This window comes from Canis lupus, chromosome 3 (assembly GCF_011100685.1).
Source record: "Canis lupus familiaris isolate Mischka breed German Shepherd chromosome 3, alternate assembly UU_Cfam_GSD_1.0, whole genome shotgun sequence".
Lineage (NCBI taxonomy): Eukaryota > Metazoa > Chordata > Mammalia > Carnivora > Canidae > Canis > Canis lupus.
In genome coordinates, this window is record NC_049224.1 from 55237894 (window position 1) to 55265328 (window position 27435).

At 47.7% G+C, this 27435-nt stretch overlaps 1 long non-coding RNA gene across 3 annotated transcripts; it reads right to left on the reverse strand.

Annotated features, from left to right (window-relative positions):
* Positions 1-1376: 1376 nt before the first annotated feature.
* Positions 1377-27182, reverse strand: LOC119871214. 3 transcript variants are annotated; one of them, XR_005357095.1, is made up of 7 exons: positions 26444-27182; positions 23922-24385; positions 20782-23342; positions 13219-13260; positions 12554-12756; positions 3953-4543; positions 1377-2605 (listed from the first exon to the last, which is right to left on the reverse strand). It is a non-coding gene; the product is annotated as an uncharacterized LOC119871214 (long non-coding RNA). The 3 variants fall into 3 exon arrangements; XR_005357094.1 differs by lacking the exons at positions 1377-2605; positions 3953-4543 and adding an exon at positions 12090-12475; XR_005357093.1 differs by lacking the exons at positions 1377-2605; positions 3953-4543 and having other exon boundaries at positions 12090-12756.
* Positions 27183-27435: the final 253 nt, after the last annotated feature.

The following is a 27435-nucleotide window of genomic DNA, read 5'->3' on the forward strand; positions in this document are numbered from 1 at the left end:
GCTCCTTCCAGACTCCTCACCCTCCTCCGTCTGGAAGCAGAGTCAAAGTCCACTATTCCTACGCTCGGGGGGGGGGGGGGGGGGGGCACGATTATTTGGTCTGCTTCCTTTCCAGGAAAACTTCTATTTCCATTCTGTCGTGGAGGACGACAAGCTGCTTCTCACACTCACAAACACAGGCCCCGGAGTTGGTCGCGCCCGGGGACCGCGGGAGCCCGGCCAGGGTCCCCGTCCCCGTCCCCGCCGCGCCCCGGGGGCCAGCTCGGAGGAGGGGGGCCGAAAGTCCGCGCCCAGGCCGGGCCGCCCGTGCCGGGGGCGGAGGGCGCGGGGTCGGGCCCCCCCGGGCTGGCAGGCGCCGCCCCGCGCTCGCCCCCGGCCCCGGCCCCGGCCCCGGCCCCGGCCCCCGTGCGGCGGGAGGGCGCGCGCGGAGGGCGCCGGCCCCCGAGGCTCGGAGCCGGGGCCGCCTGGCGGCCCCTCCGGCGGGCGCTGGCTCACTCACCCCATCTCGGGCGCTGCTCCGGCCGCCGCTCCGACGGGCCCCCCGGCGCTTGCTCCCAGAGCGCTCCGCAGCCGCTCCCCGCGCCGCACATGCGGCGGCCCGTGCGCGCCCGGCTCAGCCCCGGCGCCGCTCCATTGCGCGGGGTACGCGGTGCCGCCGCCGCCAGGCGCGGGCGGGCGGGGGCTGGGCGGGGGCTGGGCGGCGGGGGCTGGGCGGCCGCGCTCCGGCCCCGCCCCGCCCCGCCCCGCGCCCGCTCCTTACGTAACCTCGGGGGGCCTCCGGCCGCGGCGCCCGCCCCCCGCCGCCCCTTCCCGCGGCGGGCGGTGTGGGCGCGCCCCCGCTCCTGGCCGCCGGGGGCGAGCGTCCCGCCCGCTGGACCCGAGTCGCGCTCGCAGCGGGAGGGACTTTGGGGGCCGCCCTGCGGTCGCAGATGAGGAACTGAGGCCCCGGCAGGGGGAGTGAGGAGCCCAAGGTCACGCTTGCGGACCCGAGGTCAGGCCTCCAGGACCTGAGATGGGCACGGCCATGCCCCTCCCCCGAAGCCCACCCTCCTTTTGCTGCCCATTGCCAGGCTCGGTGGCTCAGGGTACCCGCCGCCAGGAGATTCCAGAAAGCCAACGTGGCAGGAAGGATCCTGCACCTGCGGCAGGTGTTCTGGGCTCTTCCCCCGTGAAGATGGGACTGGGCTCCCGATTAGAGACTAATAGCTTCTAAGGAGGCTTAATTAAGCTTGGTTTTATTCTTAGAGCAAGGGAAACAGAGATGGCAAAAAGAAAAACTAAAGAGCATCCCTGAATTCCCCGTCCACACATCATGTTCTGATTCCCTACCAAAGGCTGGCACTGGGACGAAGCTAATCTGCCCCTGAGGGCCTCCCACCAACCAGATCATCTTCTGCTGAGAACACACTGCCCACATAAACCTGCCACTTCAGGACATTTAAAAAAGAAGAAGAAAGAAGAAAGAAGAAAGAAGAAAGAAGAAGTAAAGGAACAAGCATACGAAGTAGGGCCACCATCTTGAACCTACTGTCCTCTCTTCTGAGACCATAGGTTTATCTATTAACCAGCAAGGTCTCCTGGGGTGGGGAGGAGCACCCACCCCCTGTACTTCACACTGTGGTAATTCTCTCAATTACAAACCTGACCATGCCACTCTTCTTAAAATCCTTCAGTGGCTTCCTTCCCACCATCCTTAGGATAAAGACCAACATACTAAACATGCCTCAAGACCCTACCCCATCACTCTTCCACTGCCTTCTCTGGCCTTTTCTCTCTCCTTCTCTTCCTGCCCTTAGCCAACTGACCATCCTCCTATCAGCCCCAGGACCTTTGCACATGTGAGTCTCTCCCTCTGGGAAGATTTTCTCCTCTCCTATCTGTATCACCCCTAGTCAATTCCTACTCATTCTTCAGATCTCAGCTAAACCATCACTTCCTTGTGGAACCTTTACTTAATGCCCTAGACAAACTGAGAGCTCCCATACTTCATCACACTTATTGTTTGCAATATATATTTGCAAAATTATTAGTTTAATATGTCTCCCAGGCACATCTGCAAACTCTGTGAAGCCCTATATTTTCGCTCATCATTGTATCTCCAGTGCCTGAAACTGTGCCTAAAGCCCTCCATAAATACCTGTTGAATGAATGAACTAGCAGAAGCCAGGCCACAGACACACAAAATTGGCCAGGGTCTGTAAGCACAAATGAGTCTGTTCAGAGGCAGGGCTGGTGCTTGGTGCTGGAGGAAACCTATCTATCATAAACTGAATTCCAAAGACCAGGGGTGGGGGTGGGGGTTGTCCTCAGCAGTGTCCAAGGCAGCAGTCAGCTCAGCTGGAGTGGGGGTATCAGACAGATTCACGGTGCAGCACGGCCAAGCAGTCTCCCAAATCCTGAACAAGAATTTATTTCTGTTCCACTGGTGGGAAGGCACACCCATTTACCTTGGGAGGAAGCAGTGAGGCGAGACAGGTGGAGCTGGTGAATCACTTGGGCTGCTTCCCACAGTATGTGGGAAGCAAAGCGATGCTGGAGGTATGAGCCCACGTAAGGCTCGACATTCCGTGAGTAAAGTGGCTGTCCCTCTGGACAAAGGCCCTCCCTACAGGGTGAAGGGAAAGAAAAGGAAAAGCATGGGCCAGACAAGATTTGGAAACAGATTCCCCTCCTTTCCATCAGCTTTGGGGGAGCTGTGGAGAGGGGCTTCCTTCCTCTTCCAACCCCAACTCAAGGCCCAGATTGGATGCTGCCTCTCCGGAGGTGCAGGGGGATGAACTAAAGCATGTTGGTGTTCCCAGAAAGTAAGAAAGTGCCCGAAAAAAACAAAAGGATGGGGACACAGGCGCTCACTGCAGGAGCTCCTGATGGCCAAAGCTGGAGAAGTTTGAGCAATGAGATAAATGACACTGATTAGGATCATGATGCAACATAAGAAATATTACTCAGCCATTAGAAATGACAAATACCAACCATTTGCTTCAACATGGATGGAACTGGAGGGTATTATGCTGAGTGAAATAAGTCAATCGGAGAAAGACAAACATATATGTTCTCATTCATTTGGGGAATATAAATAATAGTGAAAGGGAATATAAGGGAAGGGAGAAGAAATGTGTGGAAAATATCAGAAAGGGAGACAGAACATAAAGACTCCTCTAACTCTGGGAAACGAACTAGGGGTGGGGGAAGGGGAGGAGGGCGGGGGGTGGAGGTGAATGGGTGACGGGCACTGAGGGGGGCACTTGACGGGATGAGCACTGGGTGTTATTCTGCATGTTGGCAAATTGAACACCAATAAAAAATAAATTTATTGTAAAAAAAAGAAGTAAATACACATCAGTCCGTACTTTAGGTATTAAGTAAGTGGAGAAGAGGCAAATCTTCCCAACCGAAGAATTCCAAATAAGATGTGTAGTTGCTCCCCAACCCAGGAGGTAGAGTGTGACACGCCCCCACTCCCCCACTGCCTTGAGAGGAGGTCTCAGGGTCCTAGTGATTTGCTTCTAAAGAATAGAGTATGGGGGCAGCCCCGGTGGCGCAGCGGCTTGGCGCTGCCTGCAGCCTGGGGTGTGATCCTGGAGACCCAGGATCGAGTCCCACATCGGGCTCCCTGCATGGAGCCTGCGTCTCCCTCTCCCTGTGTCTCTGCCTCTCTCCCTCTGTGTCTATGAATAAATAAATAAATAAATAAATCTAAAAAAAAAAAAGAATAGAGTATGGACAGGAAAAAATGACAACTCCACAGTGGAGGAACCTGGCAGACCCTGCACTGACCAATCAGGTTAACATCACCAGTGATGAGCCATGTTGGTGCCACGCACCTCTGATACGGTGTGATGAGCCGTGAACTTGACCTGTGTGATGTTTTCTTCCCCCAACCCCATAACCCCAGTCGAATCACGAGAAACACACCAGACAAATCCACATTCAGGAACATTCTACAAAATACCTGACCAGTACTCCTCCACCAAGTTCACGAAAAAGAAAGACCAAGAAATTGTCACAGACCAGAGGAGACCCAGGAGATATGATGACTGAGTGCACATGAAATCCTGGACTCAGTCCTGGAAGAGAAAAAGGAAAACCCGTTGAGGTCCAAATAAAGTCTGGGGTTCAGTTACTAGCAATGCACTAGTACCGGCTTCTTGTGTGGTGTCCTGTGGTAACATCAGACGCTGACAATGGGGGATGCTTGGTGAGGGGTATGTGAGAGCTCTGGGCAGTATCTTTGGCACTTTTCTGCAAATCTAAAATTGGTCTGAAATAAGAAGTTTATTGAAAAAGAAAGGTACCCTGAGTGTCTCCTATAAACCAAATTCTGCACTCCATCTCACCATTGGCCATGTTAGGAAGGTGAGCTTGCAGAGCTCTGAACAAGTAACTGATCTGGTGATACCTGGGGCCTGAAATGGTGTGCACGACTCCCAGAGTAAGCCATGGGTTAGTATCCGTGCTTTTCAACGCAGCTGCAACTTGCAGTGAGAAATACATCTGACACCACAACCCAGGTCCTGCTTCAACTTGCTCTGCAGATACCTATCTATATAAAATGGAAACAAAAGTTATATATATATATATATATATATATATATATATATATATATATATATAAAAGTTATACAGAACAATTCTTTTCCTCTCACCTGCAAAGCATTCAACATTTTCCCTTCTGTTCTATTTTTAAAAGCAGTGCTGCTCACAACCCACTACATTGATTTCAAAACCTGTAATCTCTATTTTTTTTCTCAACAGCAAGATGAGGCTTAACATGTACATGTATGGTATTACTATTAGTGTGTTCATATTTCTGATACTGCTGATCCAGGGACTTCAACCACCTTTTTTCTTCTGACCATACAAGATCAGTCCTTGACGTATGAAACAAATGCCTCTTTAAAGCCATAATGCAATGAATAACTATCAGGTGTTGTGCAGCTACTAGGTTATATTTGTGAAGACTACGTAGTGACATAGAAAAATATTTATTCTTTTGGCAAATATCGATCACCTATTATGTGTCTGATGCTGTGCTGGGCATGAGAGATAAAGTGCTCAGCAAAAAAGACACAATCCTTCCAGCACAGAATTATAATGTTGGGTGGAAACTGTTAATCAAATAATCACACAATACATAAACTGTGATGTATGTGAATGAAAGAGTCCTAATTTAGGTTGAGAAAGGTGGGCAGGAATGGCCTCTAAAGAGGCCCTGGCCAGGGATGGTGCAGAAGAAAGAGGTCCTGGGCAGAGGGGATGTCAGAGACACTGCCATGAGGGAGAAGTGGGAAGGTCAGAAGAACTGGAAGGTCAGGATGGTTCAAATGTGGTGAGTTTCATGAGGCACGAGATGAGAAGGGGGGAATCCAGGGGCCCCAGGTCTGGCTAAGGATTGGGATTTGTTCAAGTGCACTGGCAGGTGGGGAATGCTAGGATCTGGTTTACCTTTTTACCTTTTTTTTTTATGATTAATTAAATGTCTTTTTAAAATTTACATTTAATGATTAATATATAATGTATTATTGGTTTCAGAGGCAGAGTTCAGTGATTCATCAGTTGAATGTAACACCCAGTGTTCATCACATCACATGCCCTCCTTAATGTCCATCCCCCAGTGACCCCATCCCCCCACTCCTCTCCCTTCCAGCAACCTTCAGTTTGTTTCCTATGATTAGGAGTCTCTTATGGTTTGTCTTCCTCTCTGATTTCATCTTGTTTTATTTTTTCCTCTCTTCCCCTATGTTCCACTGTTTTGTTTCTTAAATTCCACATAAGTGAGAACATATGATACTTGTCTTTCTCTGATTGACTTATTTTACTTAGCATAATACCCTTTAGTTCCATCCACATCATTGCAAATGGCAAGATTTCATTTTTTGATGGCTGAGTAGTATTCTGGTGTATAAATATGCCACATCTTCTTTATCCATTCATCTGTCAATGGACCATGAGCCTGGTTTGTCTTTTTTAAAGATCACTCTGGTTACTGGGAGGAGAGATAAGAAGGGGGTAGGAGTAAAAACTGTTTAAGAGGCTCAGCAGAAGTCCAGACAGAAGACAAGGGTGGAGCTGAAGGAAAGTGGACTACGGAGCAGACATGTGTTCAGAGGTAGACTCCACAGGACTAGGTGAGGGACCAGGTGTGTGTTTTGATATAAAGTTAAGTTCGGACAGTAAATCCAGGTTGCCATTCTCATGGCGTCAGGACTCTGGTTAGCTAAAACAATTTCTGCGCGTGGACAAGGCCTGGATGCTCAGAACATGAAAGTTCTAGCTCCCGGCACAGCAAGCAGAAGGAATATGGAGCATCAAGGCTAGAGACAGAGAGAGCTGGGCTGTAAGCTGCTGTGCCATGGACCATCTCGGTGATGGTGGGCAAGCTTTCCAACCTCTCTGTTTGCTCACCTGTCGAGAGAGGAGACCTCACTAGAACATGAGCTTGCTCCCTGTGATCCTCACAATCAAGTCTTTTGAAAGCTTAAATGAGATGATACATGGAAAGTGCTTAGCTCAGTCCCCGGAATAGTACTTTTTCTTTTTTTTTTTTTTAAGATTTTATTTATTTATTCTTGAGAGACAGAGAGACAGAGAGAGAGAGGCAGAGACACAGACAGAGGGAGAAGCAGGCTCCATGAAGGGAGCCCGACGTGGTACTCAATCCCGGGTCTCCAGGATCACGCCCTGGGCCGAAGGCAGTGCTAAATCGCTGAGCCACCCAGGCTGCCCGGAATAGTACTTTCTTAGTACATGATAAATACTATTATTATTACTGGCTCTCATGATGGAACTGGGGTGAAATTTTCATTCTTTACTATAACTAAATGAAGACTGTTAAATCCTGTTTATATAGTCAACATATTAACATTTAGTAGAGTCAGCATGAGGAATCTGAAACTGTATGAAACAGCTCATGGTAACACTTGGCAAACTCTGTCCCAAACTCTCCATAGCATCAGGATTTCTCTGCAGGTCATCTGAGGGTCAGAGAAGATGAGGGGCCATCTCTTTAAGATGACACCAGATGGATATGGGACCATGGGGATATGTCCATGTGGTTGGCTCAATACTGTGTCGTAGGAAGTGGCCAGGCCTGAGAGGTAAGGTAGGACCACACCAAAAGATCTTGGGGCATGTTAAGAAGTGTGGACCTGACTCTGAGGGCCACAGGGAGTAAGTACAAGTTTTGAAGCATGATCAGATTAGTATCTTAGATCCTCTGGCACCAGTAGGGAGAGTGGCCTAGAGAGGTAGAGACTGCGGGCTGAGTTTTGTTAGGATAGGTTTCAGCCAAGGCTGGGAAGGGAGAGGAGGTGGCTTGATTAGCCTCCAGTAAGGGATGGGAGCCTGAAATAAGGGAGGACAGGGAGTTCTTGTGGCTTCTGGGCAGAGGGGTCTGTCAACAATCCAACAAACCAGAAGAGAGGCTGGACCTCCCTGGCCATCTCTCAGTAACGTTCAGCTATGATGTTCAGCTACGACAGGCAAAACTGGAAATGACTAGATGGGCAGCCTAACTAACTGCAAGCACCTCAGGTTGCCCTGAGCTAGCACCCTATCACCTTTCTTGTGCCTTTGGGATGATTCAGCAGGTGAGTCTCCCTGTAAGACAGTGATCTTTGGGGGCAGGCACCACAAGGAGGACCCCTTGGTCCCTCCCTTGGTCTTTTGGCTCTGTCTAGGCTCTGTTCTTAGGTAGCCTCTCTTCCCAGCTCTGGTCCCACATTCATATGTACCAAGAAATAAGTAAATTCCCCAATGATTTAAGCCACAGTCCCAGAATTGAGCTGTACTTAGTCTGAGTGCCCTGCCTGGGGGCTCGAGCTCATCCCTGAGCGCATACCTGTGGCCAAAGGGATGATGTGCCCTGACAGGCTTAGTTAGGGGTCACATGCAGCCCCAAGTGAGGTGTGGAGGCAGCTCCTCACATAGGATCATGGACTGGGGTCAGGACTGGAGGAGACAGCCATAGGAAAATCAAGAGTTGGGACGATCAAACTAAACAGATGTGGGGGGAGTGGCCAAAGATAATAGATGCCCCCCCATGAACACACACAATTATATTTGTTTCCCAGTGCCCGGCACAGAGTAGATGGATGAATTGTTAGATGAAAATCAAAGATATGATCGAACCATTCCAATTAAGCTACTCCTGGAGAAGAACTTGAAAGACCCAGCCTGGGGAGCTGGAGAATGCACAATTCTGAGACCCCAAGACAGAAAGAGTAGAAAAACATGCTGTAAACCAGCCGTTCCCAACCTTGGCTGAAGATCAAAATCACCTAGAGAGCCTTGACAAAATGCCAGTGCCAGCACTCCACCTACAGAGAGGACAACTTAATTGGCCTGGGTGGTGCCCGAGCATCAGCAATCCTGTAAACTCCCCAGGTGATCCCTATGTGCAGCCAAGGTTATGAACCACTGCTCTAAGGCTCGTGATGCCAAAAGAGCAGTACGGCAAGGCACGGAGCCCCAGGACTTTGGGCACAGGAAGGGACAGAAAAGAACACACCCTAGCTTGTTGCTTGGGCTTTCTTGAGACTTAGGGCTCCAGAGAGGAACTAAGAAACCCAAGGAAATGGTGGGGTGAGGAGGTATGGTGCCTCCTCTAATATGGGGTGGAAGGAATTCATCCAAAAGCTCACCAGCTCTCTCCGGAGAGGCTGGGCTCACATGGTTAGTTGTCTCTGACTGGCAGCAGCCCCAGAACCGAGAGGCACCCGTTTGCACATCTAGAATAGCTCGAATGGGGCAGGCTCAGACAGGTGAGGTGAGGCTCCAGAGCCATGTCTGAGGCAAACTCAATTGAGGATGGTTAAGAAGGTTTCTAACTAGAGACATGGTGTAGATGGTGATGCCTCTCCAGGGTACATGGAAGCCCGGAAGGAGGGCAGCCACAGAGCAGAGAGGAGAGATGGTGGGTGTGATCTTGGACTTGCTGAAATGCTAGATACCAGGGACGAGTGAAAGATGTTCAGTAAGCTCAGAGACTGTGGGGATGGGACACAGAAGGGGGACTTGGGGCCATCCCCGAGACAGGACTCCAGGAGGAGCAGACTGGCGCCGATGGAGCAGAGGTGGGGCTATGGAGGACATAGAATCAACAGGGCAGGGAGGGCAGCCTGGACAATGAAAGAGTGGCCCTCAGCACCCAGGGGCCAGCTGTTCTAGATGTGGGTCAAGCCCCATGGGCTTGATTTAGCTGAATCAAATACCTTAGATGAGACAGAGAGAGAGAGAGAGAGAGAGAGACAGAGAGAGAGAGAGAGAGAAACAACTCTTTACTAGAAAATGAAAACAAATAAAAAGCAAATCCTACAAAATAGAAACGAGTGGGTTTTCAATTCATATCAGTAGCAAACAGTCACTGAACACCTACTACATACCAGACTAGCCACAGATGGCTCGGCTGGCATGGGTAGCTGATCAGACACACAGCCCCACTCCTAGTCCCTACCCCAGTCCCATCTGGGGGGCTGTTGCCTCTAATAAAGCTCAGCTCATCCACCAATTGTTCTAAGTGAGGTCCCCCTGCAAATCCAGGGTCCTTGTGATAAGTCACAGCTTTCCTAAAAACCTCCTGTCTCACGTTGCTGCCCAGTGGGGTTTGGCTCTGTGAGTTTCACAAAGCCCTTGTCTGTGCTGGGCTCCCAGCAAGAGCTGGCTTCTGCTCCAAGCTCTTTTCCATGCTGAGCAGAGATGCATGATCAGGTGGGTTGGTCCAGAAATGAGTTCACCTTTTCTGGCCATTTCTAACCATCTCTCGGACAACTCACCCCTAGGAGTGGGGTGATGGGGGGCGGGGGTCTCCAATTCCTTTCTCCTAACATCAGCATTACAATCCCAGATAGCAGAAAGTCCCTTTATTTTATTTTTATCTTTATTTTTTTAGAAAATAAAAAATCAAGATAATACCTCTCTACTCCCTTGAAGCAAGAGGCCACCCAGCCAAGGAGACCTCCCTGCCATGGTTTCCTCTGCCATCCATTATCCTCTCATTCACTCAGCAAACACTTCCCGGCCCCAGACTAGTGGTTAGGGTGCTGGCTGCCTCCTTGACAAGCCTCCCTTATAGAAATTCTGCTTTTTTCTGTGTGACCTCTTTCACTTGCAAACATCCCCCAATCTCACCTCCTTCAAAACCAACACAGAAGCTGCCTGAGTGTTTGGTTTTCTTTACTCAAGGATCTCTCTAAATTCACACGCTTCTTTACATTTGCTGGTGTATCACTTTGGAAATGTCCTCTTTGGTGGTTACTTGGGTATATCGCCTCCTAAACAAGTTGGTTTTGGTTTGTTTCCTAATTGTGGCAAAATATATGTAAGATGAAATTTATCATTTTAATCATTTTTAAGTGTACAGTTTCCATGAAATTAAGTACATTCAAGTGTCATGCCATCTCCAGAACTTTTTCATTATTCCAAATCCAAACAAATCTTTTAATGCCCAGAGAAAAGGGACATGTTTAACCTATTCTTTATTCCTTGTTCTACACATAATATGTGCCCTATAAATACTCTTGACTATCTAAAGCAGACAAGACATGTAATAAAAAAGATACCAAACAGGCACCAATAGCTCATCAAATCACCTCTTCTAAAATTACTTCTTATTAAACCAAAGGGGAGGGGACACCTGGGTGGCTCAGTGGTTGAGTGTCTGCCTTTGGCTCAGGGTGTGATCCTGGGGTCCTGGGATGGGGTCCTGGGATGGAGTCCTGCATCAGGCTCCCCACAGGGAGCCTGCTTCTCCCTCTGCCTATGTCTCTGCCTCTCTCTGTGTCTCTCATGAATAAATAAATAAAATCTTTAAAAATATATAAAAAATAAACAAACAAATAAATAAATAAATAAATAAAACAAGAGGGAGAAGACTGACCCCCAAAGAGAGAGAAAACAGAAACTTATTCTAGATGGGGCCTGATATCTGGCTATCAGCTGGCCCTGGCCAGAGGGGCTAGGTGTCTAAGACCCTGGAAGAAGACGAGGATGAGGAGGATGAAGCCCTGTCCTCTCTTCTGTGAGAGTTCCAACTCCAGCCAAACAACTGGAGCTGACAACACACAAAAGCACTTGGAGGAATGGACCAAGCCCATTACTCCTGAGTAAGATCCCTTGAACAACTAGAGGAATATTTCCCCAAACTTGGCTCATCACACAGATCTCTGAGAGCATTCATTAAACAGATGGAATCAGTATATTCTGGGGTGGGGTATGGGATTCTGCATATTAATAAGCACCTGGAGTGATTCTTATGAAAGACAAATTTGGGAAAGAATGAACTAGAACGTTCCATCAGCAAGGTGGGGCCAACCTAGCCGCCTAGGGTTTTGAAGATAAAGGCTCACAGGCCGACTTACTTTATGTTCCCAAGAGTGACTCAGACCTGTGGGCTACTTTCCCAAACCCTCCCCAGCCTCCTGGGCCCCAAGACTCCCTCAGGCCTGCTGCCTCCCGCACACTTGGCCCTTCCTCATCCGCCATCCTGCCCTCAGGGCCCATACGTTGCCTCTCATTCTTCCTCTGTGCCGAAGGCCCTGGATGAACCCAAATTCTGGCAGCCCTATCCCCTGGCTTGGCTCCCCGTAGTTGAGGGATGACAATGAGATATAGTCTTAATTTAGAACAAAAGAGCCAGGTAGTCATGGCCAGGTATTAATTAGGGAATGACTACAGATAGTTGGTGACATCATACCCTACCTTTAGATCCAGCTGGGTCGTTACATGGAAATAAGTCTGGAAGCTTATAGCTACCAAATCTGAGGTCACTGTTTACAGGAGGAGACACTGGACACCAACCATATCATCACAGCTGAAATTTCACTCTGGGGCCCTTCTGATACAAGCCAACTGAATGGCCCGGGAGACTGATCTGCATTCAGGTTGTTCCAGTGGGGCCCCCACACCTCTGAGCACCACAGAAACATGACCGCCCTCTCCCACAACCATTCCAGGGTACAATGGGTCAGAGTGGGTTATGGCAAAGCAAGCTGGAAATTCAGGAGTGTCTTCCTTTTAATAATGCCAGGAAGGCTTTGTTTTCAAACAAATTAGAGAAATGACAACAAAATTTCTGAAACAGCTCCGTGTTTATCTTCACTCCAGAAAGTTTACATAAAGCAGTGTTTCCGTGGTATGTCAACAGGTGTTAAGCAAAGGGAAAAGTCTCTGTCCTCCATAGGTTTGGACAAAACTCAGGGAAATAGGTTTCTTTACTGGCTTCTCCCTCTGTCTCTCTCTAACACCAGTACTATGTCAGTATAGATAGGAAACTCCAAGAAGTGAATGCGATGTACTATCTTTTCTAAATTGAATTAATTTATTAACAACAAAACCTTAAGTTTTCCAGAGGACATGTTTTGGGAAATGCTGAAACAAAGGATACTATCGCCCAGAGCCAACTTGACGTATAAGAAATAAGCAGTTGCTACTGTGTTTGCTCTCAGATGAACACCTCCTCCCTCTGATGTACCCTCTTCTGTAACCACAAAAATCACTTTTTAGATTTAAGCAACAGAGAATGGTAGATAAGTAAGCAGGCTATCTGGATTCTTACCTGGGCTCCCCCACTTATTAGGCTCAGGAGTGTTATCTGACCTCTGATGCCTCAGCTTTGTCATCTGGAGAATGCGGTGGGGAGGAACAGACAAAGCCATGCCCTGAGCCATTGCCATCCAGCTATAGAGGTGTTGTCTCCTGAAGGAGGAGGTCTTCCACGCATTGCTGGGCTTGATGGTCCCGCAGATAAGCTAGCAGTCACTTTGGAAGGCACCACACATGTGGGAGAAGAGTAGAATTGAGGGGTAAGTGAGGGGGTGAAAATGAATCCAAGAGGGCTGTCGTGCTAAAACTCAGAGCATCTGGAAGCAATACGGAGGTGCTGGCCAGGGCCACAGGCCCAGGATGAAGGGAAGGGCCACTAAAACGTGCAGAACGAGGAACAGGAAAGAACAAGTCAACCTTGGTGGGCAACTTGGGTCAGCGAGTGCCACTGAGGAGGCCCCAGAGTCAGGAAGATGGTCATGCAGAACCATGGTAAGCAAAGATGAGGAGAGGTTAAGATACAGTACTTTCCCCCCCACCCTCCCACAATTCACTTTCTGGGGTTTCAGTTATCTGTGGTCAACTCGAGGTCCAGAGGCAGATGATCCTCCTCCTGACACATCCCCAGGTCACCAGCAGCTTAACAGGAGGTCACAGACACATGCCCATGTCACCCACCTCATGTCATCTCCTCCCGTAGGCACTTCACCATCTCACATCCTTGCAGAAAGAAGAAATATCACAATAAGGTATTTTGACAGAAGGACAGTTACTCATGTAACTTTTGTTATAGTACATTGTCATAATTCTTCTATTTTACTGAGCTATTGTTAATCTCCTGCTGTGTCTAACTTATACATAGATAGGTATGATCATAGATATGCATGATCACAGGTATACATGATCACAGGTGTGCATGATCACAGGTATGCATGTGCTGGAAAAAACATTGTATGCATGGGGTTGGGTGCTCTGTGTAGTTCTAGACATTCACAGGGGGGCTCGGAACATGCCCCCGTTGGACAAAGAGGCATGGCTACTCTGCTAATAACCAAGAGGGAGAATGGGGACGCTCTTGCTGGTGAGTTCCAGTGATAAACTGTGGCCTCTCAAATTAGGATTTCAATCATTTCACTGGCATTTCAGGATTGACATCCATCACCATACAGCAACATGGGCCACAGCAGGCAAAGGGGTTCCTCAGAAAACATCTGAGCAGAAGTGGAACTTTAAGAGCATCCTGTCGGGGATCCCTGGGTGCTCAGTGGTTTAGCAACTGCCTTTGGCCCTGGGCGTGATCCTGGGGTCCCGGGATCGAGTCCCGCATCGGGGTCCCTGCATGGAGCCTGCTGCTTCTCCCTCTGGCTGTGTCTCTGTCTCTCTGTCTCTCTGTCTCTCTCTCTCCCTGTGTGTGTGTGTCTCTCATGAATAAATAAATAAATAAAATCTTTTAAAAAAATAAGAGCATCCTGTCCAACTTTAGCCATCCTCAGATAAGAAACTTTAACTTCCTTAAGATTTCATTATGGCTGAGAATGAACTTACCAGGTCAGTTCTGGGAAAAGCAGTTTGGTCTCTCTAAAACCACAAAGCAATGAATCCAACTCTAAAAAGGCCATCTCTGAGGCAATCTGGGGTATTTGAATACTGCCCTTTGATGATATTAAGGAATGACCCAATTTTTTAGAGATAATAATGCATTATAAATACATTTTTAAAATAGAGTCCTTAGCTATTAGAGATCCACACTGCAGGAGCTATATTTTGCTTCAAAGTAATCTAGTAGGTATAGAGGAGAAGAGGATCAGTGTATAAGTGGAGTTGGATTGGACATGAATTGCTAATTTTTGAAGCTGAGAGGTAAGTGGGGCTCACTACACTGTTCTACTATTGTGTGTGTTTGGAATTTCCCATTAAAACAAAGCAGGGGCACCTGGCTGGTTCAGTTGGTAGAGCTTGAGACTCCTAATCTTGAGGTCATGAGTTTGAGCCTTACAAGTAGAGACGACTTAAAAAAGTTTTTAATTAAAAAAAAGAACTCTACAAAGTGGAGACATCTCATTATGCAGAGAGGCCATCTAATGTAAGTCTGTAAATAAAATAGGCATTTTATTCATTCACTCATTTACTCACTCCAAAATACAATCATGTATAATATGTAAAATTATATATGTATAATTATGGTAAAATTCATATAACACAAAATTCACCATCCTAACTACTTTCAAGAGTGCATTATGTCAATTATACCTCAATAAAAAATGAAGCGTACAACCCAGTGGCATTTTGTACATTCACAATCTTGTGTGACTATCACCACCATCCAGTTTCAGGATATTTCTATCACCCTGAAAGGAAACTCCAAAGCCTATTAAACAGTTACTCCCCCTATTCCCTCTTACTCTTAGCCCCTGGCTACTACTAATCTGCTTTCTGTTTCTACAAATTTACTTATTCTGGATATTTTCAATAAATTCAACATAGATTTTAATTTAAATTTTATTTTTTTATCATTAAAACATTCAACAGGATTGGGGGACCTGAGTGGCTCAGTGGTTGAACATCTGCCTTCAGCTCACAGCGTGATCCCAGGATCCTAGGATCAAGTCCCACACTGGGCTCCCTGCAGGGAGACTCCTTCTCCCTCTGTCTGTCTCTGCCTCTCTCTGTGTGTCTCTCATGTATAAATAAATAAAATCTTTTAAAAAAATGCATTGCATTGATACACCATAACTTACTAAATTATCTCTGCATCCACTTCTGCTTTATAAAGATGCAGGAACCAAAGCCTTAACAGCTGTTTATTTTAAGGAGACAGAGAAATGTCTAAGTTCATACACCAAATGAAACAGGTAATACAGTTGGAACCAGATATGTATATTTGAAAATTATCTCTGTGAAACAGAAACCATACTAATGAATCCTCTCAGGGAGAACACAGGGGTAGGAAGAGGAGAAAAGATGCTGACAGTGAACAGGACTCCAACAGTCACTGGATAGTGAAATAAAACTAAAAACCCTACAAATTAAACCCTGCACATTTATTTAAATAGAATAGAACTCTGTATCCTCAGGAACTACAGAAGAAGTGTGGGAGCATACAAGATAAGTGTTTGCTGGGTTGGACGGAGCCTGCAGCAGAAGGGCATAGCACTTGCAATTCGAGGGAGAGCACTCATGTCCAGCCCACACATCAGGGCCCCACACCATAACTGGACGGGCAAAGGCTCCGGCATAGAAGTGGTAGTGGAAGCCACAGGAATAGACACAATTCCTGTGAAGGGCTTGGAGGATGAATGGAGGTCAAGGATAGAGCCCCAGGCTGCGGAGAGAGTAGTGAATGTTCCAGCAGCCCAGAGCTCTGAGCAAGACCCCACACCAGAAACCCTTCCCACTTCGCCCGGCGGGGGGGTGGGGAGGTGGCAGGAGTGGTGGACAGAGCTGTCAGGAGGGCTTAGGGACCTTTCTGGGGGTCTAGATCCGCAGGGGATTTGACAGGGGAGAGGGGGGCAGAGAGGAGAACTGTTTTAGGGCCCGAGAAGAGCTCTGACAAATGGACAGGACTCTTCCTTCCCTAACAATAGTTTTCCCTGAAAATGGACCTAATAATAGGCCTCACACTACTACCAAGGCTAAATTGGACTCCAGTGACTCATAAGTCTTTTTATGCCTTCAGTTCCGAACTCTGCTTTCCATCCAACTCAGTAAATGACAACACTGTTGTTCTTTTACAGAAGAATCTATTTCAGGGATGGGCAGTGCACAGTTCATAGCCGTCTGTGCTATTATTACCTACTCCTTTCACAGTATTCATTTCCAACTTAAAGGAAAAGAGAAAACACAGAGGGAAGTAGAGTGCTATCTGGCTAGGTAAGTCCTCTGAGATGAATTTGCTTTATAATGAAGTCAGCTGTGTGGAAGGACAAACCCGAACAAACGGCCACTTCGTAAATCTGGCCATACAGCATTGGCAAGGATCCTCATGGGTTACAAACTGGACTGGACTCAGAAAAATAGTTAAATAAAACAGGTCCAGCTCCTGTTTGACCAAAAATGGCTAAAGATGAACAACTCTTACCCCTGGCAAAGTTCAGCTCAGTTTGGCAAATATTTATCAAGTACCAGCTGTGTTCCAGGGATGCAGAGGTGGATGGCCACCACCCATGGCCCTCTAGCTGCACTCAGATCCCCGGACACCAGGAAAAAGCACCAGGTGCTCTAAGTAATCAACGGGAAAGAAGTGGTCCATTCAGAAAGAAGATGTATTTCTCATTGTAAATTAATAAACTGACATCTGGGGACACCTGGGTGGCTCAGTGGTTGAGCATCTGCCGTTGGCTCAGGTGGTAATCCCAGCCAGGGTCCTGGTATGGAGTCCTGCATCAGGCTCCCCAAAGGGAGCCTGCTTCTCTTTCTGCCTATGTTTCTCTGTGTGTGTGTGTGTGTGTCTCTCATGAATAAATAAACAAAATCTTAAAAAAACAATAAACTGACATTTGGTTTACTGAGAAATCGGCATGCTAGTGTGATCATACAAGCTTGGTTGGCATAAGCCAGTTCTCAGTAACAAAGCAACTCTGATTTCTGGATATTTTCAGCTGAGGCCTGGGCTCTGGATCATGCCACAGGTGTGCATAATTAAGATCATGGGGATTAGGGGGTCGGGGGTGGGTAGAGGAGGCTCATGTAGGGGATGCTGATGCACTCCTTCTGTAGCCCCAGCTCTCCAGCGTGCACTGGCCAGTGCTTCTCCCCAACCCTGAGACTCCAGCTCTTTTCTCAGATCTGCACCAGATGGGGGAACAGGTGGAGGTCAAAGGCATGGGATGGAGGGGTGAGTAGAGGTGGAGAGAGCTGGACAGACACACAGAAGGAGATGGACAGATGCTGTTGGGGAGGCAGAGCCACTAACGATATATATATATATATATATATATATATATATATTTTTTTTTTTTTTTTTTTTTTTTTTGCTTTGACACCCTTCTCAAATTTTAGTGATTGTGGCACTTAGAATGTCGCACTCTGACATTTCTCTTCAGATGCAACAGCTCTTACCATGGAGAATTTATTTCAAAACTCAAATGGCTTTTAAATGATTCCTGGAAGCAAGAAACTGTGGCTCTTGCTATTAATCTCTGACTCTGCTAAGGTCAGTTTGCTTCTGGACCAGGGCCTCAAAACCCTCCCTTCTCTGTGGAAGGAGAGAGCTGAGGGCGGGGGGGGGGGGGGGGGGGGGGGACGGGAGGGAACCAGCCATTTCTGCCAGAGGCATTATTAATATTATGATTGTTGGGGCGCCTGGGTGGCTCAGTCAGTTAAGCGTCCGCATCTTCATTTTGGCTCAGGGCATGATCTCAGGGTCATGGGATTGAGCCCATCGGGCTCTACATCAGTGGGGAGTCTGCTTGAGACCCTCCCTCTCCATCTCCCTCTGCCCCTCCCCTGTTCATGCTCTCCTGCTCTCTCTCTAAAATAAATAAATTGTTTTAAAAATACATTACAATTGTCATCTTTCCAAGAGGACACATTAGTAAGCAGACTACTCAAGGTCGGATGTTTGACACAAAGATTCTAATGATTTACTCCTGCCCTTAACTCTTTCTAGGTCAGAATCTTCTCTTCTATGGTCTGTGGTCCAAAATACTGGGGTTTCACTGAAGTGCTTGCTGTCTATTCAAGCAGATAGAGCTGCTGTTTGTTCTCTCTTTCAACCTCTCTCTCTTGTATAACTTGCATAACCTAAAATGCACCCATTGTCCACAAATGGCTCATGATTTTTAGCCAAGTTATGGAGTTGTGTAGCCATCACCACCACTAACTGAGTTTAGGACATTTCTGTTGCCCCTGGCCTCCAAAAGCTCCTTCGTGGTTATTTATAATCTGTCCCTCTCTCCCACCCAAACCCCAGCAATCACGGGTTTGCTCTCTGTCTCTATCCGAGCCTCTTTGTTGGACATGATTTTGGGTGTAGGCATCCCCAGATTCTTGCACTTCTACCTAAAGATGGGGTGGTCCTCTAGGTAAGAATACAAATTGGATTCTTCAGATTTTACAACAGAATGAAACCGTATTTGTGTGTCTGCAGTAGGTCATGGCCAGGCCTGCCCACAGAAAGAACCTCAGTAGACATAAACGGAAAATTGTTAGGTCTTGCAGGGAAAGGGAGATGGTACGTTCTAGCACCATGGAAGCACCGTGGAAGTTCACAGCCTGGGATGTGGCTCTCAGGCCCAGGTGATGTGGGCTTCTGAGCAGCAGACTGTTGGCTTTATGTGCAGGCACAGGTTGTTCCTAGGTGATAAGCAGTACACACAGTTCTATATGCTTTGGACCTGGTGGACACCTCACCATGTGTGGGCACATCTCCATGGGATACAGAAGAGGCAAGCATCAGGAAGCCCCCTGGACTCCTTGCCTCATCTATGTCTCTGGCATTGCTTTATCCCTGCTTCAGAGATAAACCACAGTAAAAGTAACTATGAATTGAATCTCAGCTGCCCCTTGATACTCGACAGACTCCACGTTCTGGCTCAAGCAATATTTCATGTGAAAGCAAATAGTGCTTGCTTCGCCAATGCCACAAACATCTGGATTCTCATTTCTCAACCACAGAGGGCCATCACAACTGGCCTGTCATATAGCTATTTCTCAAAACTCCAGCTCAGATGTGTTGTCCTTCAGGTCTCTGGGAGGAGAAAGTGGATTCAGATCTCACTTCTGCTTGCTTATGTAACCTTGGGCAAGTTGTCTCTCATATCCAAGGCTTGTTTATACAAGGGGGTTATGTACCAAGGTGGGTTATCATGAGCATAAATGAGATAATGTAGATAGAAAGCATGGTTCCCGGCGTGTAGCCAGTGCTCAGTTGACAGCGATAGTATTTTGACATGATTTTGACATGACTGTTTTCACAGGGCTATTGCAAAATGTTTGCATCAGAACCTCTCCCTGCTCAAACCAGCCAAGTCAGAATGTCTCGCTTTGGTTTGGAAAACAGTGGGGAAGGAGAGGAGAGACCAGCTAACATTTCTCCATCCTTGTAATCTTGGCAGTGGAGGATAATAATCATTATCGTCTCATTTTAGAAATAAGGAAACCAAGCCTCATTATTGGCTAACGGCACTCTGGCTGGCCTACACGGAAAGCCAATGCTCTTTCTACCTAAAAATGCTCAAGATCCCCATAGAGCAACAGCTCTCCACCCACCCATGGGAGGGCTCAGACTCTTACCTGCCAGGAGGGAGAACAGAGTCAACAACATCTAATTGGAATATGCTGAAGTCAAAGAGAGACAAGCATTGTCCCAAGTCAGCAGAGATCACAACTCACATCCCAAATATAACAGGAGTGACGTTATGCAGCAGTCTCAGGAGTCTTGGGAAAGAGAGTAGTAAAGAGCTCTGTGATTTGGGGAGTGGAAGGGAAGCAGAACAGTCTTGGAGTCTTTCTCTGAAAAGTATTCAACCTAGAGTGGCCAGTCTCCACCCTCCACACCCAAAACCAGATCCCTCACAGGGTCTCACATCTGGCAATCCATACATGGGGTATGTGCATGTGAGCACGCACACCTTCCCCTAAATTTATTCTGGTTAAGCTCACTTTGCTCTGAGTTTTTTCCTCACCCTAGAGTCTGTCTACCCTTAGGTAATCTAGCTGGAATGACCTTTCCCTGCACTCCACAGGATTACCTTGTGCTGTTCTACATAATGCATATGCCACATCCTGACTATCATCTGCTTGACTCTTTGCTTAGATCCTAAGATTTGTGTTCCGCATTTTTTCACTTCTGTCCATTCCCCCCAACATTTAGGCTAGAAATGTGCTGCATAAGGATAAATGCTTATGGAGGGGGAAAATTAAGCAAGGTTACGAGCCCTAAGAAAGTAGAGGGTTTTTTTTCCTAGAGTTCTAACTGAACAGAAATAAAATGTTAAATAACTAAAACTTTGTGTTAGAGTTCACAAAAATGAGCAAACCAAAGTGAAAGCAAACCAAATGCTCCCTAGAAATAATGTGCCTTCTAGCTCATTTCTAGCCAGTGGGGGTTGAGTCATAGCAAAGCTGTCAAACACCTTTCTGAGAAGCTCTTGAGGCACGTGGATCACTGGACAGAACATATGAAGCTCACCACCGGGTGCGAAGGGGTGCCTGTGACCCCACGGAGACACTGTTTGGCCAATGTTCCCGATCCTGCTGGAGAATTCACCTTCGTTCTTACCCACTATCTTAAATGTTTACCTTTCTATCTGTCAGCTGTTTGAATTGGTGTTTCAACTGTTCTGACCATCTGCTGGGAGGAGACGTCCAGATTATGTCACCATTTTCGGAAGCTCAAGTCATACGGTTTTGGAGTTGGAGGACTTAGATAGAAGCCAGCAAGCCTCATTCCTTTACTTGTGGGTTCACAAACGTCTCCTTCCTTGCCTTGAGCATTGGCTCTGGTGCTTAGGTATTCAGGAGGCAGAGTTAACACAGAGGGTCCCGGGGCTCCCAGCACCCACACTCTAGCAGGGAAAATGGGTAGGTTCTACCAAGTGAGGTGAGTACCAGGATAAAGGTGTGTCCGAGGAACCCACATGCTGTGCACAAGAGTGGGGCAGGAGGAGTCTGGGTTTATGGATCAGGGGAGAAAGTAAGTGGGAAAAGATTACTCAAATAGAAAACAGAAGAGGAAGGTAGGGGTCAGATCAGTAAACATTTACTGAGCACTATTATATCAGGTCACCAGAGTCAATTGCCAAAGATGTGACAGAGAAAGCCTTGCCCTCAAGGAATTTATAATTTAGGCAGACGTGGCTCTATATTTTAGAGATATACAGGGAGAAGTCATCAGTTGTCCTTGGAGGCAGAGAAAGAGAGGAGGTGTATCACTGAAAGGCCACCCGAAGGTGACATAATAGGCTTAGGTTTACCAAGTAGACCAAAGAAGGGAGGGCACTGCAAACACAAGGAACAGCATGTGTACAACACAACACAAAGTCTTTGGGAACTTGAAGTAGTTTGATATGGCCGGGTGTTTAGTTCTCTTAGAGAGACTGGCAGGAGATGGGGCTGGACAGGTAGGACAGAACTAAGTCTTGCCAAGGCAGCAATTCCTAGAGTGTATGCTAGAAGTAATTAGGAACCCCTGAAAGGTGGATCCACCAAGGGACAGGTATAATCAGGCTTGGGTTTTAGAAAGAATCTACTCTGAGCTGACTGGCTCACAAGAATTGGTTATATTATCATCAATTCTTTTCTGTATGTTTCATAACAAAGAAGAACACTTACTAGTAGGGTGGAGAAGTGTCTGGGGGGACCAGTTAGAGGCTGTCACCTGGGCTGCCTGGGAAGGGATGAAGGTCAGAATCATGGCAGAAGGGAAGAGGAGGCTCTCTGTTTGAAGAGATAGGCAGGAGCTGGGTCCACGGGACGTGGGTGGGGTGAGAGAGGGAGAGGAGTCCAGGATGACCACCAGCTTCTGTGTGGGTAACTGGGAGGACGCATTCTCTAAAACAGAGACAGAGCAGATGAATGGGCGCAGAAAGGAAGATGAATGCACCTGGGGACATGTGCTGGAGATGTCGGCCAGACCAGCAGATAGAAATTTCTAATAGGCAGGGGTATTCATGAGTCTCGAGCTTAGATAGGAAGGCTGGCTAGAGATACCCACCTCTGAGTCATCAGCACAGAGCTGGAGCCATAGAGTAACAGAGTGCGTGAGTGGCACTAGGAGGGTACAGACGGGGCCACTGGACCCTAACATTTAGGGACGAGCAGGAGACAGAGGAGTTGGCCAAGGAGATGGAGTAGAGGAGAGACAGTGACCTGGGGCCAAGAGCATCATGAGAAACCTAGAAACAAAGGAGGAGCAAGGAGACAACAGCGTCAAACACTGCATGGATATAGAATAAATCACCAAAGGTCTTAGGCATTTGGCCCCAGGTCAAACTCTGCCAGGGCAGTTTCAGCCAGTGGGGGTTGAGTCTGAGCCAGACAGGGGTTCAGCGGCCTGTCTGGGGGCAGAAGATGGGGCCGTGCAGTCTCACATGGGTGAACGGTCCACTGGGTGGGGACAGCAGATCTGAGGTGTTCAGAGGACACAGGCCAGAGGGCAAGGTATCAGTTTTGTTCTGAAACTGAGAAACTTGAGCAAGTTTCCGTGGCAGGGGTGGGGGTGAGTTTGCAAATGGAGGAGATGCAAGGAATGACGGCAGGAGCACAGGCCAGAAGAGCAGGGTGTGCGCTGACCAAAGATACAATGGCCCTAAGACCCTGGAATACCCAAGGGGGAAGTGGGGGCACAGGCACACTGTAGGTCTGGGAGTGAGAAGTCCAGGGAATGGAGGCCCAAGTGTCAGCTTCATCAGTGGAACAGAGAACAAGGCAAGGAAAGTACGCCTGGGGACATGGTGACTTGCAGGACGACCACTGGTTCACAAACTGCCCCGCCCCCAGCCCCCTAGCACTGAAGGCAGGGAGGGACCAACGGAAGAGGGGGGCTGCTCCATATCATGGCTGGGGGGCACATTTAATATACATGGGAGCTTCCATCTGAGGCTGGTCCTGGGAGGCCACAAGACAAGTGGATTTGCACACTGCCTGCCGGCTCTCAGAAGTTTGCTGAAGGCTTCAGTGGGGTTCAGTCACACATTCAGGGCAGATGATCTCCAGGTCTCCCTGTCTGCAGGCTGCGTCCCTGAGAGCAGCTTAGGCCGTGGGAATGGTGGACAGGATGAATGCTGCATGGCTGAGGAAGAGGCCAGGAGCTTTCATCCTTATTCCCTGATGTTTTCAGGGTTTAAAACAGTGCCTGGCACCTAAGAGGTTTTTCAAAAGACATCGGTTAAATCAGTGAAGTGTGTCTGAAGGTTCTAGTTCCAGTTCTGCCATTGACCAATTCTGTGATCTTAGAGAAGTCATTTCCTCTCCCACAGCATTAGTTTAAAGAAAAAAAAAAAAAAGTAGGGGCACCTACCTGGGTGGCTCAGTCAATGAGGCGTCTGCCTTCAGCTCAGGTCGTGATCCCAGGTTCCTGGGATGGAGTCCCTGCATTGGGCTCCCTGCTCAGCAGGAGTTTGCTTCTCCCTTTGCCCCTCTCCCCCTACTCACGCTCTATCTGTCTCTCAAATAAAAAAACAAAATCTTTAAAAAATAATAAAAATAAAAAAATAAAGTAAAAAAGCATTCAACCAGATAATCCTTTTCAGTACATCAATATTGATTTTATGTGTGCTAGGAGCCATAACACAAGGCAAAATGGGATGTCATAAATCAGAGTGCAGTGGATAACTCACTATTCCTTGTCTGCCAGCATCTTTTGAATATCCTTCTTCTGTTTAGAGGATTTACCATCTTGAGTCCTGTCTCTATCAAAAGGAAACTAAAAGCTCACTTACCCAGCCTTCCTTTCAGTTGGGAACCAGCCCTAAGATGCAGGTCCTGCCTGTGAGATACACCTTCAAGAAATTCTTTAAACGGCAAGGAATGTGAGGCAATAGGTATGTTGTCCTGGTTGCATTTTTTGGTGGGGAGGCTGCAGGAGCGGAGTCCCCAGATGTGGGGAGTCTGTGTTGTGCGGCAGGATTTGTGGAGTATGGAAGGGAAAGAGGAAAATGTGTTCCACTGTGGAGAAGAGCGAGGCTTTGTGAATATCACAGCCTTGATCCAAACCCTGCTGCCACTTACCAGCTGGGCCCTTGAAACAATTGCATAACCTCTTGAACCCCAGTTTCACCATCTTGAAAGTGGTCTTTATCCAAGGTCACTCACAGCTGCTGAAAGTAGGAGTCTTTAGCTTCTAGGATTAGCCCGGGACGTCTGTTGCTATGTTTTGCCTCTAGATCACTTGGTTGATGTGAGCCTTGAAATTATGGGTAAAATTAGTTTAATTTACAGAGTTGGTTGAAGATAAAACACTGAGATATAACACCAGTAAGAGAAAAAAAGTCAACTAACACAAGGCAATCTTTTCCAGACGTATCCACAGGCCCAAGGACATTACTATTCAGCTGATTCTTGGTTTCAACTCAGGTTGTGATATCCTGGTGGTGGGATCTAGTAGCCCTGCATTAGGCTCTGTGCTCAGTGGGGAGTCTGCTTGAGATTCTCTCCGTCTCCCCACCCAACCCATCCACTCTCTCTCTTTCTCTAGGGAGGGTAAATAAATCTTTTAAAAAATAATTTTTTTAAAGATTTTATTTGAGAGAGATAGCAAGAGAAAAAGCACAAGCTGGGGCATGGTAGTAAGAAGGAGAAGCAGACTCCCCACTGAGCAGGGAGCCCAACATGGGACTGTAGCCCAGAACCCTGAGATCATGACCTGAGCCAAAGGCAGACACTTCACCAACTGGACACATCACCAACTGAGCCACTCAGGTGCCCCAATAAATCTTAAAAAAAAAAAAAAAAAAGACAAAAAAAAGAATATAAAAAAGCTAATGGGCAGAAAGTTTCATTTGAAAATTGGTTCAAATACCTAGAGTTGGGGATCCCTGGGTGGCTCAGCAGTTTGGCGCCTGCCTTTGGCCGGGGGCACGATCCTGGAGTCCCGGGATCGAGTCCCACGTCGGGCTCCTGGCATGGAGCCTGCTTCTCCCTCCTCCTGTGTCTCTGCCTCTCTCTCTCTCTTTCTCTAGGTTTATCATAAATAAATAAATCTTAAAAAAAAAAACCCACAAAAAACCCAAATACCTAGAGTTCACAGAAACTCTCAGAAGCATAGGAGCTCCTAAGTACTTATGATATTAAAGAAATAAACTCTTTCCTATGCAATTCCTCATCACCTGGAAATAAAGCCATAAGAAACTCATAAGGAAGCCAGCAAACTGGTCTTCAACCATCCTCTTTTCCAGCTATCCCCCCTGACTCCTCATACCAGGTGGGGAAGCAGTCTTATGAGTTTTTCAAGTGTTACACTGCTGCCATGTATTTAATCTCTTCAAGTTTGTATTTCCTATTCCTGCCTCCTAAATATGGGTATTTCCTGAGGCGTAGGCCTTGGCCTTCTGCTCTTCTCTATAAATACTTTCTCCTTTGGATAGATCATATACACTGATGGTTTCAACTGTTGTTTCTTCACGGATGACTCATACATTTACATATTTAGGCATAACCTCTCTTTTCTCCAGCTTTAGTCCTGTATTCCTAATATACCCTTTCAAATTCTACAGATCTTTTGGAGCATGGAGTTCATTTCTGCTTCAAAATCAATTCGCCCTAGGGGGCGCACGGGTGGCTCAGTGGTTTAAGCCTCCTACTCTTGGTTTCTGCTCAGGTCCTGATCTCAGGGTTGTTGGATCCAGCTGTCAGCTCCGTGCTTGACGGAGTTGGCTTGGGATTCTCTGTCTCTGTCTCTCTCTCTCTGCCCCTCCCCCATTTGCACTTTCTCTCTCCCAAGTAAATAAATTTTTTAAAAGATTTTATTTATTTATTCAAGAGAGGCAGAGACATAGGCAGAGGGATGCAGGGACTCAATCCCAGGACTCCAGGATCACCACCTGAGCCAAAGGCAAATGTTCGACTACTGAGCCACCCAGGTGCCCAAATAAATAAATCTTTAGGGCAGCCTGGGTGGCTCAGCGGTTTAGTGCTGCCTTCAGCCCAGGGTGTGATCCTGGAGACCCGGGACGGGTCCCACATCAGGCTCCCTGCATGGAGTCTGCTTCTCCCTCTGCCTGTGTCTCTTCCTCTGTGTGTGTGTGTGTGTGTCTCTCATGAATGAATAAATAAAATCTTTAAAAAAAACTTTAAATAAATAAAACCAACTCACGCTATGGCTATCCCATCTCAGTTCCAATTTCCCAGGCTTACAGGGCTGCAGTCTTCCCTGATTCCTTCTAATCCTTTTCCCCCCACCATCCACTCTGTTACTAAGGAGTGTGCTACTCAGTTATTGTAACCTTGCTGTTTACCTTCTCACCTTTACTATCCAACATGGAGACTACCAGAGCTCCTCCTCCCTACTGTCCTATTCGCCTTGGCTGGGTCAGTGTTTCTAAAACATGGCTTGGAATGTCCACAGCTCCACATCGATTCCATATTCACCGAGTTCTCCCTTTGTGGAAAGCATGATGTGACACATTCTAGGATGCAGAAATGATGAAGGTCTGCTTACAGTCTATTGGGGGAAGAGTTGTACACAATTTTAGTTCAAAAATAGAAAGCAGTACTAACCGAATGAATGAATGCATGAAGAATGGCCCAGAAAAGTATAATGGACATTCGGTAGGAAAGACAACTTATTTCTAGATGGAGAGGCCACTTGATCTGACTTTAAAGGACAGATTTTTAACATCTTAAGAAGATGGGGCGGGAAGGCAACTCCAAAGAGAAAGGAGGAGCACGCTCTAGGAAGGTAACGGTAACTCGTGCAGGAGGTGCTTCACACGGTCTGGCCACCCCACGGGAAGGGAGGAAGGGGGACAGCAGAAAAAAAAGAGTTTTGAATCCAAGTTATCAATGTGGCCGTGAGCCTACAGGTGCAGATTTCTGATCACTGCTGCGCTGGCAGCTGGCAAGCCGGGGATGCTGCAGGAAGGACATCTGAGCGGAAAGCAGCGCGCCTGCTCTGTTCAGGGGATGCTGAGAACCGCCTGGGGGAGGTGCGGGCAGCGGGTACGCAGAGGGCACGGACGCCAGATTCCCGCACAGGCGGACTCGACAGAACTTGACCACGGGTGGGGGGTGGGGGGGGTGGGCAGTAAACGGAGAGGGGTGGAATGGCATCAATTACGGGCCTCCGGCTTCCAGGGGTGCTGGCGGGCGTGCCAACAAGAGGGGGCGCACCGTTTGGGGATCCCGCGCGGTGCGCCCGCCCAGGGGCAGCTGAGCGCCGACCGCTCCCTCCGACACGCTCCTCCGCGGCCGGCCGGGCTGGAAGCCCCGCGCTCGTGCCCGCCGCCACCGCCGCCC